The sequence below is a fragment of the Rutidosis leptorrhynchoides genome, chromosome 10, assembly GCF_046630445.1.
Source record: "Rutidosis leptorrhynchoides isolate AG116_Rl617_1_P2 chromosome 10, CSIRO_AGI_Rlap_v1, whole genome shotgun sequence".
NCBI classification, from domain to species: domain Eukaryota; kingdom Viridiplantae; phylum Streptophyta; class Magnoliopsida; order Asterales; family Asteraceae; genus Rutidosis; species Rutidosis leptorrhynchoides.
The window spans coordinates 271,695,174-271,711,635 of record NC_092342.1 but is presented as its reverse complement, the minus strand read 5'-3'; positions in this window follow the sequence as shown (position 1 = coordinate 271,711,635).

Here is a 16,462-nt window from a genome sequence, read left to right as displayed (position 1 = left end):
TGAGACCAAATGTGGGCAAAGCAACGATAGCTCCCGGAATCGGGTAGTGTAACTAGCAATGTCGTTTCCAATGACCCTTAGGTTTAGAAGTTCATTTTCCCATCTTATCCGCTCTCGTCGAGGACAGTATTTCTCAATCGTGCAATCAAAACCTGCAGCTATTAGAGCTTCCGTCACACGCTGGTTAACGAGTTCTTCCAATTGAGCCTCGAGCTTTTTCGTAGTAAACATGGTCTCCTTCTACACAAGTGATACATCGAGGTAAGATCAATGAAAAAAAGAGTTATTAAAAATATACTAGCAACGAGTGGTGAAGACTAGTAAATAATAGTACGAAAAGATTCGCTAGTAGTGAGAAGTAGTGTATGTAGTGATAGTAGTGTTAGTAGTGTTAGTAGTAACACTAGTGGTAGTAGTAGTGGTACTAGTGTTATGTAGTGATAGTGGTGATAGTAACACTAAGTAGTAACATTAATGGCAATATATATATATATATATATATATATATATATATATATATATATATATATATATATATATATATATATATATCAAGTATTATGATCATACATGTTACTAAATACAGAATATTACCACATGCAATAAAAGATAATAGTTACCAATAGCATAATCCACCATTAATATAAGTATAATCCAAGAGTGATAAACTAAATTCCAAAGTAGTAAACCAAACAATAAACATAATGTGCTAATAGCCCGGTTTATAACACCCGGTAAGTCTTTTATAATCAATTAAAGAAGGTATGGCGGATGAAAAAGGAAAAGAAGCTCATGGTCAACGAACCTTCACTTCCTCTTCTGTCGGGTACGGAACGCAGGTCCATCATTCCTCGGCCTATTACATTTCGCCTCTAACGCAGCAACCCTGGCAGTTAAGGCTGCTATCAATCTCGCCATCTCAACGAACCTTGCTTCAGCCTCGTACGTATAAGTATTTATACCTGTGACTCTTTCCTCCATCCTCTCTAGATCATCGGGGTGCGGATATGTCCTAGCAATATCGCTCAAGGCGTTAACACGATCAACAATATCCCTGTTATGGTTAGTATGAACCAAATCCAACGCATAAAGGTTCACGGGATGGTTAGGTATCCGATGCGAAGCAGGTGCTGGTGCTGGGGCTGGAGCATTCACCTCAGCAACACTGGAGTCGCTGTCACTGCTTCCTGAATCCTGTGACAACTAACTCATAGTACAAGAACACAAACAAAACAGATTAGTCAAGTAAATAACGTTAGTCACAAAGTACTCATGTAATGACTAAGTCCCGATCGTAGTCTAGACTCATCAAGGCGTCCTAATGATCAAATCAGACACACTAATGCAAGTCCTAGTTTCCCTACGAACCGTTAGCTCTGATACCAACTATAACACCCCACCAAAATACCATCTGACGGCGTGTTAATTTCGGTCCCACAGTTAACAGTTACGCCCTCTATATGAGATGTTTAAAGCAATCGCATTTAATTTTATTTAAAATAATAACTTTCAAAAACAAAAGTCAAAAATCCCAAAATAGAAATACTGTTGTGATCGTAACCACAAGCCAACAGTATTTAAACAGTTATAAAAGTTTTAAATGCGAAAGTAAATAATGTTCTTTAAAATCAAATGCTGACTCCACGGCCAGACATGCAGCAAACACAGCGGAAGCATACCTCTTAAGGACCTGAGAATAACAACACGCAAAAACAGGTCAACAAATAATGTTGGTGAATCTATAGGTTTAAAGTAACGTAACAATGTCTGAAAAACAGTTATCAGAAAAATAGTTTAATTTCATTGACCACAAGATTCTATCGCAAGCATAAACCGAGCACCTGAATACTAGGATTAACCCGAGTATAGAAACCACTACACCCGACCTTACCTCGTAAAATGTTATACATTGTTCAGATGTATTAAATGTTCAAAGTAAATGCACCGCTGCTTTCATAGTGGGTGAGGTTGTCAACCTAACGGATCCGTCCATCTAAATTGTGCTTACACCGATGGTATTAAAAGTATTCAAGCTAGAGGCTTTTTGAACAAACTCATTATGCATATGTGTAGTACTCATATCAATACAAAATTTTTAAAAATGTAAATATAACAGCGTGTATTCTCATCCCTGAAAACATGTAAAAAGCGGGACTGTAGACTCACCTTTGAATAAGCTCGGAATGAAAGACAAATGACTTGTACGGTTTAGACCCGAGTAATGTAACCTAAGTATACGTATGTGGGTTGGTCAATATATGTATCTTATATAAGTGTGGTTTCATAGTGTACGTTGTCTTATTGCTCGACTCGACTCGATTTAAAGTAAAAGTCAACTATATCATGCAAGTCAAACAAAGTCAACCGAAGTCAAACTGAAAGTCAAACTTGGTCAATGTGGTCAACTAAAATCAACATCAGTAGGTTCATGTCAAATATTGGTCAACATGTCAAACCTAAGTCATACAATACGTTTTAGGTCAAGAATAATCATTTTCACAATTTCAGTTTATCGTTATGCACCAAATTTACGAACACGTATCACACTTAGCACAATATCTCATAGTAAAAAATTCAAGTAAATATGACAAACTCCAGATCATAATTAGACTCAAAATATATTCCAAAAAGTCCAACCAGGGACTCATACGACAATTAAAAGTCAGGAATCAGAAGGAATACATTTGGGGTTTGCCAAGTCAGTTTCTGACCGCTCATTGATTTCATTTCGGCTATAACCGGAGTTAGAAACATGCAATTGATACAAGACCAGTGGTCATAGTTCAAGTACAAATCAAAGTAACACATATAAAAAATCTAGCCACTTTTGTTTAGCCAGTTTGTACAGTTTGTTCGTGCAAATTGATCATTCAGTTTTCAGTTCAAATCAGAATTCACATAAAGTATGGCTCTATTGTACCCAATTAATAAGGTTTCAGAGATTAATATAAACTAACAATAAGTCACATATCTTGTTAAGTTTCATTTTCCAGAAGCATACATTCTCAATCAATATACAAAATTCACAAAGTACAAAACCGTGTTCAATTTACAGATTCGATTCCCATTTTGTTAGTCACATTCGCATACGATTATCCGAAGATCTAGATACAATTAGCCTATGATATCTACATTAAAGATGAAGTAATTTTTTCTATGTTTCAAATATACAAAGCTTCAATCACAGAAGTTAACACATTTTATCATACAAGGTTATTTTCATGCAAGTGCTGTATAAAACTACATTTACACTAATTCTAGCATATCTCGGGCTATACATAAGCAAACGACATGATATCCTAGTCTAACTTGAGTGTTTTTAAATTATATTTCCAGTGTTATAAGTGTCACATGCCAATTGATTTTCTATAAATACCAGATTTCTGATCAAGCAACAATAACACAACGATAATTCAAATCGACACAACTTAATCATACGGAAACGAAATCAAGCGAATCCAAAGCCTAAAATCAATAGTTTTTCGCAAGGAATCTGATTATAACATAATAATTAACATTTGAAAAACTTAATTTTTCTGATCAAACAAATACAAATTCGTTTTTAAACCCTAGCGCATCAAACAATCAAAATAACGATTACAATTAACACGTACGCGTATGGACTTGAGCAACTGACAACATAACTATGAAACTCTCATGAAAATCAGATTTTTAAGAATTAGGGTTCATGCAATTATACCTTTGATCGCTAAATTAAATACACCAACGCGTAGAGGAGATCGAGAATTGCAACTTTCGTGTTCAAGGTTTTATCAAAAGATCAAAAATTGAAGGTGATGATGATGGTGATGTTGGGCGACGATGGGGAGGAGCCAGGGAGGGATCGACTGCAGTTTTTGTGTAAGGGTTTACTAATTTTAGGTTAATACTTCTATTTATACTAACCCTAGTTTCACAAATTAGCACATAAGCCCCTAAAGTTATCAATAATTAAAATATAAGGGGGGTATGGGGAGGGGTCGGCTGAATTTGGCCCACCATGGGTTCCCGGGCTCTCGTTTTGTAATCCCGTGTATTCGTGGTCCGTTTTAAGTGTCGTTTTGTCGTACCGAAGGCCCAGAACGCTAATCTGAACGTTAAACGCAACCAATCGCTTAATTTATTAAAAACGCAATAAATTAATTATTTTAAAAAGTTATTAATTAATTAAATTAATTATTAAAATAAACCCGAGCGTTTCGCTTCTCAAAAAGCTATTATCAAAATCGTATCTTTTTTATCGTATTTCATTATCCGAAATATTTATTTGAATTAATATCAACCCATATCAATTATTGAAACCCTCCAAAGGTCAAGTACGCATTTAATACACGTAAACACATAAAAGTTAAATAATCGCCGTTAAATAAACTAACGGAAGGTTAACGAAACTAACGGGTAAATCAGGGTTGTTACACGTTGCATTCGAGTTATTGAGTTCATCAAGATTATTATTAAGTCAAGTATAGTTGGATATATTATGAAATGGTATGCATGCCGTTCACTTTCGATGTAATGAAAGATTGTCTTTTCAAAAACGAATGCAATGTTTGTAAAATGTATCATATAGAGGTCAAGTACCTCGCGATGTAATCAACTATTGTGAATCGTTTGTAATCAATATGGACTTCGTCCAGATGGATTAGGACGGGTCTCTACACAACTAAATTCATAACCCAAAATCGTTTGGCCTAATTCAACGGTCCCTAAGTTAATTAAAAAAAAACTTGTGATCTAGGATTCCATGCCTCTCCCACTTGCCGACACCTCCACTCAATCTTTATAATAATTCTTTCATTCTTGTTTCTTTATGGTAAACAAAAGAAAAATGTTAGTTCGGTTGGTTGTTTAACGATGGTTAAAACAGAAAAAGAAAAAGAAGAGTAATCACAATGTGATGATGGTGGCTTGTAGTTAAAGGCTGCAATTTGCTGAGGTGCTACGGTGGTGTTGTTTCACAAAATGATGGTTTCGAACGGTTAGGAGAAAGAGAAAGAAAGAGTAACCGGATGGTGGCTTTGTGGTGGTTTGTGATGATCGTCTAGTGAAATATAAACAACAAAAATATATAGTGAAAGGACCCGTTCATATTGATTATAAACGATTCACAATAGTTGATTACATCGCGAGGTACTTGACCTCTATATGATACATTTTACAAACATTGAATTCATTTTTAAAATACAAACTTTCATTTCAACGAAAGTTAAAAGGCATGCATGCTATCTCATAATATATCCAAACTCTGAATGACTTATTATCAATCTTGATGAACTCAACGACTCAAATGCAACATCTTTTGAAATATGCCATGAATGACTCCAAGTAATATCTTTAAAATGAGCAAATGCACAGCGGAAGATTTCTTTAATACCTGAGAATAAACATGCTTTCAAGTGTCAACCAAAAGGTTGGTGAGTTCATTAGTTTATCATAATCATTCATTTTCATCATTTTAATAGACCACAAGATTTCATATATTGACACGCGTAACTCGTGAATTAAAATTCATTCATATGGTGAACACCTGGTAACCGACCTTAACAGGATGGATATAGAATATCCCCATCATTCCGGGACTCACATCGGACATGATAAATCGAAGTACTAAAGCAGTTCAAATTCTTTGACTGGGGCTTGTTAGTGCCCATAGATCTATCTTTAGGATTCGCGTCAATTGGTGGCAATTATCATAAACACCAATTCTTAGGCTACCAAGCTAAAAAGGGGCATATTAAGTTTGATAATCCAACCATAGAATATAGTTTCGATCACTTGTGTCTATTTCGTAAAGCATTTATAAAAGCAGCGCATGTATTCTCAGTCCCAAAAATATATATTGCAAAAGCATTTAAAAAGGGAGCAAATGAAACTCACTATACGATATTTTGTAGTAAAAATATTCATACGACGGAACTGAACAATGCAGGGTTGGCCTCGGATTCACGAATCTATATCAAATATGTATATTAACACATATAATTGAAATCGAACAAATTTACATGTTATTAGTGATATAATTGTTATTTTAATAATTTATAGGTTTCATTAATAATTTAATTAAATATATCTATTTATATACTTTAGATTAGTAAAAATATTAATATAGTTATGTTACCTGTGTTAAATGTAGTTATTTATAAAAATATTTGTTTGTTATTATAATAATGATACAGTAATGATAGTAATAATAATATTAATAATTTTATTTAATTTGTAACTTAATTGTTCCTATAATAATATTTGTATCTATAATAATAATAATAATAATAATAATAATAATAATAATAATAATAATAATAATAATAATAATAATAATAATAACGTTAATAATAAAAATGAAAATAATGATATTAATAAATAAAAATGATAAAAATTAATAATAATAATGTTAATAAAATTTTTACTAAATATGATAATTTTAACAATCATGATAATATTTATATTCCTAATAATGATAATAATAATAATAATAATAATAATAATAATAATAATAATAATAATAATAATAATAATAATAATAATAATAATAATAATAATAATAATAATAATACTTACTTTAATAATAATAACGATAATAATATAATTTATATTAATGATAATAATAATGATAATCATGTTAGTCTTAGTAATAATAATAAGTAATTTAAAAATAATATCAACAATAATAATAATGATAATAATAATAATAATAATAATAATAATAATAATAATAATAATAATAATAATAATAATAATAATAATAATAATAATAATAATAATAATAATAATAATAATAATAATAATAATAATAATAATAATAATAATAATAATAAGAGATGTATTACTACCTTAAAAGCTTTTCCAAAAATAAATGCCCCAAACCAGGCTCGAACATACAACCACTCGCTCATCAACAACACCCTCAAACCGTCCCTCTGTATTATCATTTCTATTTTAATTCTCCACCTAAATTTATTTAACCCTTTACACTTTGATATATAATCTGTAAGCCCAAGTTTAGGTGATAGATGGTCCAGCAAGGTAGCCCAACAGAAGAAGAGGGACTCGGCTCAACAGAAGGGAAAGGATTCGGCCCAGTAGGAGGAAAAAGGATTCGGCCCAACATATTTTTCTGGTTCTTTTTCTAAAAAAAAATGCCACAGCGAGGATTGAACTCGTGACCTCATGCTAATGCAACACCCGTCTTAACCATCCATCTAAATCTGTTTTAATACATATTCGAATTTATTAAACCCTATTCCTGATCTGTTCATCTTAATATTATAACCTATCTTCATTGTATATCGTCATCCTAATTGTATATAATTATCATCATAATCTATACATTATCATCATCAAATATCTATCTTTACTAACATCATAAAATCATCATTAACATCATCATACTCCTACTATTGTCATCATCTTCATGAACAACCTCGTAAGTTTTTATTACCATGTTATTCGAATATCATCATGCCTTTATCATTATCACCGTCGCCATTAAACTTCACACTACCACCATTATTATTTGTCGAGTTATCTTCTTCATCTATCAACCATTTTTCGAGTACCTAATTTTCGGACAACACATAATTATCATCACTTAATTAATAATTATAAAGAGAATATAAACAAAATATAAAAGCATGTTGTTCTCTTGGATCCATGTTGGTTGGCCATAACTCCCAACAACAATAACATGCGTAAATTTAATATCCAATAATTCGCAGTAAAAGGATTTCTTTATTCCCAAGTTGGCATATACCATGAACCTAATCTATCCACTTGGATATGTCAACACCCCACTAATAATTGATAAGGTACGGAACAATAAGCAATATATAACCTAGTCGACTTAGGGTGTTTGAATGATTGGTTTGCTCGTTGAATCATAAAAGAAACAGAAGAAAAACAGTACCTATGATAGTGGTTGATGGTGGTTTGTAACTTTAAAGATTGTAGCTAGGTGGAGGTGGTTTAGGGTGTCCAAATGTGATGATTTTAGTTCTTCGGTTGGTAGTCAAAAATAGGAACATAAAGATAGAAAACACATGTGGTGGTGGTGATTGAAGTTGATTATTGTATGGCGGTTGTTTAGGCGATGAGGTAAAAGATGTAGGTGTTTTATTCGAAGAAAAACAATGAAGGTGATGGTCGGTTGTTCCCGATTAAAGGAGTAACGAAGATGATGTTGGTCGAAGGTTATAGCTTCGGTTGTGAGCCAAGGTGGTAGTTGTAATATATATGTAAGGCAAACTAGTGGTTTCAAGGTTTAATGATAATGGTGGATGATGGTTATTTTGTGGTTTCAACGAAAACATAGAAAGATTAAAAGTGGGTTTTCATGGGTTTACTATGGTGGTGATTTGGTATTCGGTTCATAGAAATACGATAGCTTTGATGGTGATTGTGGTGGTGATCACATGAGAGAGATAATAGATGAAGGATGCTAGTAGCGGGTGTTAACCGGAACTAGGGACGCACGAGTAGTAGAAGTTGATAGTAAGGTGGCTCTGTGGTTGGTTGTTCACTTTGATTGAAAACATAAAACAATTTGGTCAAGTGCCTAATAAAATGATGGTTTCAATGGGTGTTCTCTGCAATTCATAACCCATGTATATATGTACATATGATACAGTTAACATTTAATAATAAAATAATAATTATAATAATAATTATTTACTAATCAATAGAAAGAACGTGAATTGCAAAAGAGACATTGATTGAGATTTAAAAAGTAACGTACAGTAAAGCAGCCTATTTCTTAACTTCATCTACCGACAGTTTTAACGGACTGCTAAATCATACCCCGTTGTTAAATCAGTGGTGGATAAAAAGTCTTCAGAAAAATCCCAAAATTTTAAATTAACTATATTTATTTATTTTGGTCATTATAGTATAAAATTCGTTCATTAATTTATTAAATAAAAATTACATCAACTGTCCCTCTCATTTCTGGGTAAAATATAAAAAGTGTTAAAACTTAACAAATAATTAATAAGACTAAAGTTTATAGAACTCATTTTCGTATCACCTGTTTATTTTAAAATTACATAAGTTCGAATTTAACTTGCTTAATCGAAACATCAAACGAGTATTACAATCATTTAATATTTATTTTTAATATACTTTATTTATATATAGAGATATATTTTAAATAATAATTATTATAATATCTTATTTTTATTTTATTAATTTTTAATAACAACAACATATAATACTTCAATTTATATTTCGAATTATTATTTATATACACATACACACATATCTATTTACAATTAATTGTTCGTGAACCGTCGAGAGCAGTCGAAGGTCAATTGAATATATGAACATCGTTTCAAAATTTTTCTAGACTCAACATTACATACTTTGCTTATCGTATCGAAATCATATAAATATTAAGTTTAAATTTAGTCGAAAATTTCTGGGTCATCACAGTACCTACCCGTTAAAGAAATTTCGTCCCGAAATTTGATTGAGGTCGTCATGGCTGACAATAAAAATGTTTTTATGACTCATACGAATTGAAATATAGAGTTTTATCATTATTGACTAATATAGATAAAACTATTTGATTTTTGTGAAGAGTACGAGTGAAGCTATCACAAAAGATTGAAATGAGTAAATGCAGATTTGACTTAACCATTGACGTAGTCACGGTGGATTTCCGGAATTCCAGGGATTCAAACAAAATCTTTGAAATATAAAAGATTTGATTCTTCGGAGATTAAGGAAATTAAGATCTATATAATTAAATACGATGATCTGCCTTGATTACTCTGTCTGATATTTCCATTATAAATTAAACTTTTTTCGTTCCATTATTTTCAGCATTCCTATACTTTCTTACTTAGTTCATACATCCAAAAGATTGAAAAAATGCTTAATCCAGTTCTAATCCTTGATATTTTCCTAATTATCATTTCTGTCATCCTTCTTTTCAATCTTCCACCAGAAAAATCTGTTTACTTCTACTATTACCTTGGGGTGATACTATTCTTAATTCTACTATGTCTTTATATTGCTATTCGTATTTATATCCACGGTTTGTAACCTCCGTGTTGTTGTTGGGCATTGTATTTTCTCTTATATTTTGAAGCTCTTTGCCTTTTTATTCTCTTCTTGACCTTTAGTAAAGCGATTAATGGTCCAGAATTCGTAAGTATGGAGTTTCGAATGAACTTAATGTTCTAAATAAGAAAGAATGTAATAGCACAATTTGAGTTGTCAAATTATAAGAATCACTGAGAATAGAACTATCACGAATATACTTTCTTGATATGTTCAGAAGTTAAGCAGAATGAAAGAGTTATGTAACATGGCACGTGATGACGTTATGATCTGTGAATCATCACGTCTCATTAGAAACTCAGCATAACTTACTGTAATATAATCATGTTGATCAAGAGTCATTATATTATATTAACTCATGCTTCAGTTCCCAACACTACTTCAAAAACATTCATAGTTTAAACTCGAAAGTTTACAGAATACAGAAACTAACAGTTTCTTATATGATGTAACACTAGTAGCGCGAAGAGATATATGATTTCGGATAAGATTAGTTATAAAAATATCTTCAGAAATATCGAGGATATTTATAAGGAAAGATATGATAATATCTTAGAATATCTAAGATCAGAGGATGATGAAGAATATTGTCCGCAAGGGTTTAGAGTAAGGAGCAAGATATTCGCTAAAGACTTCAGCAGATACTGAATCATTTGGATTCTTTAAAGGCAGGTTTAGTTTTTGTGATTTGTCCACAATCTCCTCCATGGTTTGCTCAATCCATTTTCCAGTTCCAACATTTCTGAGCTTTGCCAACATACAATTCTTTATCATCAACTTTTGGCTGTTAAGGTCGTTTACAGTTTTTGTTGCTTCATTCAACTTTTCAAAAATTCAGAGTATTGATTCGCAGACTGGTGTTTCTCAGAATTTCAGAATAGAAGATCATAATTCTAAGAGATAAAGGTTATATGTATACATATAACTGTTGATGTAGAAATGCTGCGAATTTCAAAATACTGATTGCTGATTTACGGTAATTGGTATGACATTCTTGTTACAATATGCGGATGAGTATATGATTAGGTTTTCACGAACAATTATAATGATTCTTCGGAGAGACTTAAGCCAATGAGTAATGAAGTTGCTGGTAAATTTACTGCTAATGTGGTGGAATATAAACGGTTCTCTGGTAACGATGATGAAAGAGTAATCTTTATAATAAGGTTTATTCGAATGAAAAATTGAAGTTGATTTGCTGGAGCTGTGACAAAATTAACTAATTTGAAAAGGAATTGCAAGGTAATTTTCAGTAATAACAACGCCAAAAGAGCTAACTTATATACGTGTTAAACGTTTACTCAGGTTCCGAGTGTTTTCAGGTGCATAACTATATGCATCAATCTTTTCTTTCGTAGATGAAGTGCGATTAGTTCATCCTCTCGATTGAGGTGTTTTCAAGAATCATGAAAGGTTTGATCGCAGATTGTAATCGTCAAGATACAAATGAGGTTTAAGATGAAATCAAGTCGCAAACTTGAAGAAATATTTAGTTTCATATGTTATAATCAATATTTTAATTCATTTTAATTGTCCAATGTTAGTAGTCCACAGTTAATAACTCAATAATTCATATATTTATAATATTCGAATTAATTAATACGTATCGTGACCCATTGTATACATGTCTCAGACTCGATCACAACTCAAAGTATATATATTATTTTAGAATCAACCTCAACCCTGTATAGCTAACTCGAGCATTACTGCATATAGAGTGTCTATGGTTATTCTAAATAATATATATAGATTGTAATAACCCACTTTTCCCGTCAACTAATTAACGATCGTTAGTTAAATTCTATGGTTTTATACGCTAGAATTTTTTTTATATAAGATAGTATCTGTTCATTTCTATACGATTAATTTCAACCTTGATTAAATAGTAAATATTATGGGGTTCTGTGAAACCAACGAAACATGTACAATTTAAATTACCAAAACTTATATAAATGGACTTGGATCATTGTAAAACGTTTAACTAATAAGCAAACATAAATAAAATATACAAGGACTAGAGTGTGCATTTGTTAAATTAACAAAAAAAATAAATAAATATATATAATTATTAAAATTTCCAAAAATTATAAAAGTAAATAAATAATTTTGGTAATCTTGAAGAGGTATCCTAATCAAATTATGAAACTTAAACTTTATCCTAAACTAAGAGTCCTAGTGTTCTACAAATTTCCTAAGACTAATCCTAATAGAAATCAAATAACCAAGTCCTAAACTAATCACAGCTCCTTGATCCTATTTTTTTTTATCATTGAGTAATCCTAATGTGATTATGACTCTAAAACTTGCACTATAAAATACCCATCTAGCACTTCACAATATGCATCACAAAAATTATTCAACTATCCTCTCTTTTCTCTCTCTTTTTTGCTCGGCAATTTGGTCCTCACCACCACCCTAAATACCAACCACCACTACCCTCAAACATCCTCTTTTCTGCTGTGATTTTCGGTAGTCTCCATCACCACCCAATCCCTCACTTTCGACCACCTTGAACCGCCACCACCACAGCCGCTAAGCTGCTATTTTCTGCAGCCCTACAACCACCACACCTGCTGCGTTTTTAAAAGCCCACACGCACCCAAACCCGTAGCCTCTGCTGCTATAAACTGCCACCAACAACCACCTGTGTTTTTGCAGTTTTCCGCCACCAAACACCATCATAAACCACCCCAAAACAGCACCCAAAATTCGCCAGGTCTGCTGCTATTATTCAGCTATTTCTGCGACCACTAAACAGCCCTAAATCCGCCCGTTTTGCTCCTGTTTTTCGCATGCTGCTACACGGTCGATTGCACGCTGTCGCTATTTGGAGCTGCTGTGTTTCACTCTTAACCGTCATCTCTTTCTTATTAAATTCGAAGGTATAACTTAACTAAACCTGAATATTTATATGTCAATAAGCTTTTATAATCATATCATATATCATATTTATATCGCTAGTCGAAAACAACCGATAAATAAATCAGTTTTCTTGTACGCTACGAAGATGTTCTCTGTACGAACATATTAAATTATTTAGTAACTAAAATCTAAGTAGAATTGTGGTTACAACATAGTTTGCATGAGTTATATTAATTAGTCACTTATAAATAAAATAAGTAGAAGTTGAAAGAAACAAATGAACAAAAAGGAAGAAGAAAAAAACACGAATACTTTGTTTCTTTTCAATTCCGGTTTGATAGCAATGCTGAAAGATGTTGTTGTTTAACGTATTTACGTATTCAGTCCCACAATTATGATAAAGATTACAAAATAAATATGCAAGTTTATACAACTAGTGACACTATATAATTACTAAGATACTTATTTATTATAATTGATATTTATGATTATTTATGACTTGCATTATAATATGAATGAAAAGAAAATATCAAATTGTGTAATATTCTTAATCAGATAAATTGAATGGACGAAACAAAAGATAAAAATATAATAAGAATACATAGACACTTGATGTTTCATGTTTATCGAATTGAAAAATATGAAAATAATATGAACTTGAAACATGTAAGTAAAATTATAATCATGATTAATTAATATAAGTTATGAATGAATATGATAATGATGAATATGTTTAAAGGATAAGGAATATGAATATGTTTAATAGATGGTTAATAAAAGATCATAAGAATATTAATATGAGTCATATGTATGATTGTTATGAATAAACTTAAAGAAGTTGATTACGAAAGTAGATTATGATTACATATAAAAGTATTGAATTTAAATATAAATATGGTTAGTGTTAAAATTTGATTAAATAATGATTATGTTTAGTAAGATTAAATATTATGGTTATTATGAATATTAACATGTAGATGGATATCTATATGTAACACTAATGCATATATACACATATACTTTTGAATTTAAAATTTGAACATTTTTATAACTATTATGAATATAAATTAGTTTATTGTAAGTATGAGTTATAATTTAAGTAGATATAATGAATTAAAGATAATAATGATTATGATAAGAAAAAGGTTAAGATGATAAGTTTACATAATGATTGATTAATTAGATAATAATAATATTATTATAACATATAAACCAAACTACATAGTAACACCATAAATTACACCAAGTATATTATCATCTATATAGATATAATTAATAAGAACATTAATAATATGTAATGTGTACACATTTATAACGTGAAGGTTATAATTAAAGATAGCGTACAAAGACTACAAACATCACTGCTACTTGTGGCCTAGGGTGATCCTTGTTGCCATTATGGGATATGCTTGTGAATCTCGAATGCCAAGACTTAGATTCTGGTCAAGAGTCCTAGGCGCCCGGTAACAATAGATCATTCGAGTGACTTGCATGATAGCAACGAAGTTTGGGCAAGATTGTACAACATCTTTGTTAAGAATTATAACCCGAGCTTCTTAAACTAGAAGCTTACTATAAGTGGAAGCTTTCCAAAAATAGTAGGTTTCCAAATATAGAAACTTTTGAGAAATAGTAACTTTTCTCGAAAACCGTCACTGTTAATATAGTTTGCTATATTAATAAACAAACTTTATGTCTGTTAGACATTAACTAATCAAACGTTATATCTCTAGGTTGAGATCTCCGATTACATACTCCGTTCATACTACTTGCGTGGAATTTCTTGCTTGCTACTAAGGTGAACTTCATAGCCCCGCTTTTTAACTGTTTCTATTACTTATTTTGAACTTTGGGGTGAGACACATGCTTGCTTTCATACAGTTTTACGCTTAGACACAAGTACATGAAAACTTTATTTTGATTAGTTCAAACTGTGCTGCCATGCTTTGATTCATGCTAAATCCCTACCATGATATCGTTAATTGCTACGTATAAATGCAAACTTAGTTATTGTGAGTAGGCCTATTGAGAGCGACGTATCTATCCATTTGACCGTTGGTCTTTGGTTACATAATAATGATTTAACGACACGAACGAATAAAGTGATCACGGGGTAACTTTGTTTAGTTTCGATATCATACACTGTTAGCACGAAGAGATTAATGATTTCAGATAAGAATAGTTATGAAAATATCTTCAGAAATATGGAAGATATTTACAATGAAAGATACGATGATATCTTGGAATTTCTAATATCGAAGGATGGTGAAGAAAATTTCTCCGCAAGAGTTTGGAGTCAGAAGCAAGGTATTCTCTAAAGATTTCATCAGAAACAGAATCATCAGGATTCTTAATGTACAAGTTTAGTCCTTGTGATTTGTTCAGAGACTCCTTCGTAGTTTGCTCAATCAGTTTTTTTTTCAGTTTCAAACTTTTTCTGAGCTTTGCCAACATACAATTCTTTATCATCAACTTTTGGCTGTTGAGGTCGTTTACAGTTTTTGTTGCTTCATTCAACTTTTCAAAATTCAGAGCATTAATTCACAGACTGGGTGCTTTTCAGAATGGAAGATCATAGTTCTAAGAGATAAATGTTATATGGATACATATAACTGTTGTTGTGAAAACGTTGCGAGACTCACAATACAGATTTGCTGATTCCCGGTAATTGGTATGACAATTCTTGTTACAAGATACGGATGAGTACATGATGAGACTTCAATAGATAAATATAGTGATTTGTAGGAGAGATTTAAGCCAAGGAGCAACGAGGTTGCTGGTACGTCTGCTGGTAATATGGTAGAATATAAAAGGTTCCCTGATAACAATAAAAGAGCACGCATATATATCAAGGTTATAATAAGGTTGTTTCGAATGGAAAGTCGAAGTTGACTTGCCGAAACTGTGACAAAATTTGCTACTTTCAAAGGGATTACCAAGTTATTTTGGGTAATAATAACACTAAGGAATTAGCACAGCTACACGTTAAACGTTTACTCAGTTACCGAGAGTTTCTCAGGTGCATAACTATATGCATAAATCTTTCCTTCCGTGGATGAAGTACGGTTGATTCATCCTATCGTTTGAGGTGTTTTCAAGAATCATGAAAGGTTTGAACGCAGAGTGTAATCGTCAAGATACAAATGAAATCAAGTGGCAAACTTGAAGAATTGTTTAGTTTCATATGTTATAATCAATATTTTAATTCATTTTAATTGTCCAATGTTGGCAGTCCACAGTCGATAGTCCACAGTTAACAGTCCAATAATTCATATATAGTTTAATATATAATATTTGAATTAATTAATTCGTATCTTGACCCGTGTACATGTCTCTGACTCGATCACAACTCAAAGTATATATATATTATTATAGAACCAACCTCAACCCTGTATAGCTAACTCCAGCATTACTGCATATAGAGTGTCTATGGTTATTCCAAATAATATATATATATATATATATATATATATATATATATATATATATATATGCGTCAATATGATATGTCAAAACCTTGTATACGTGTCCCGATATTTAAAGT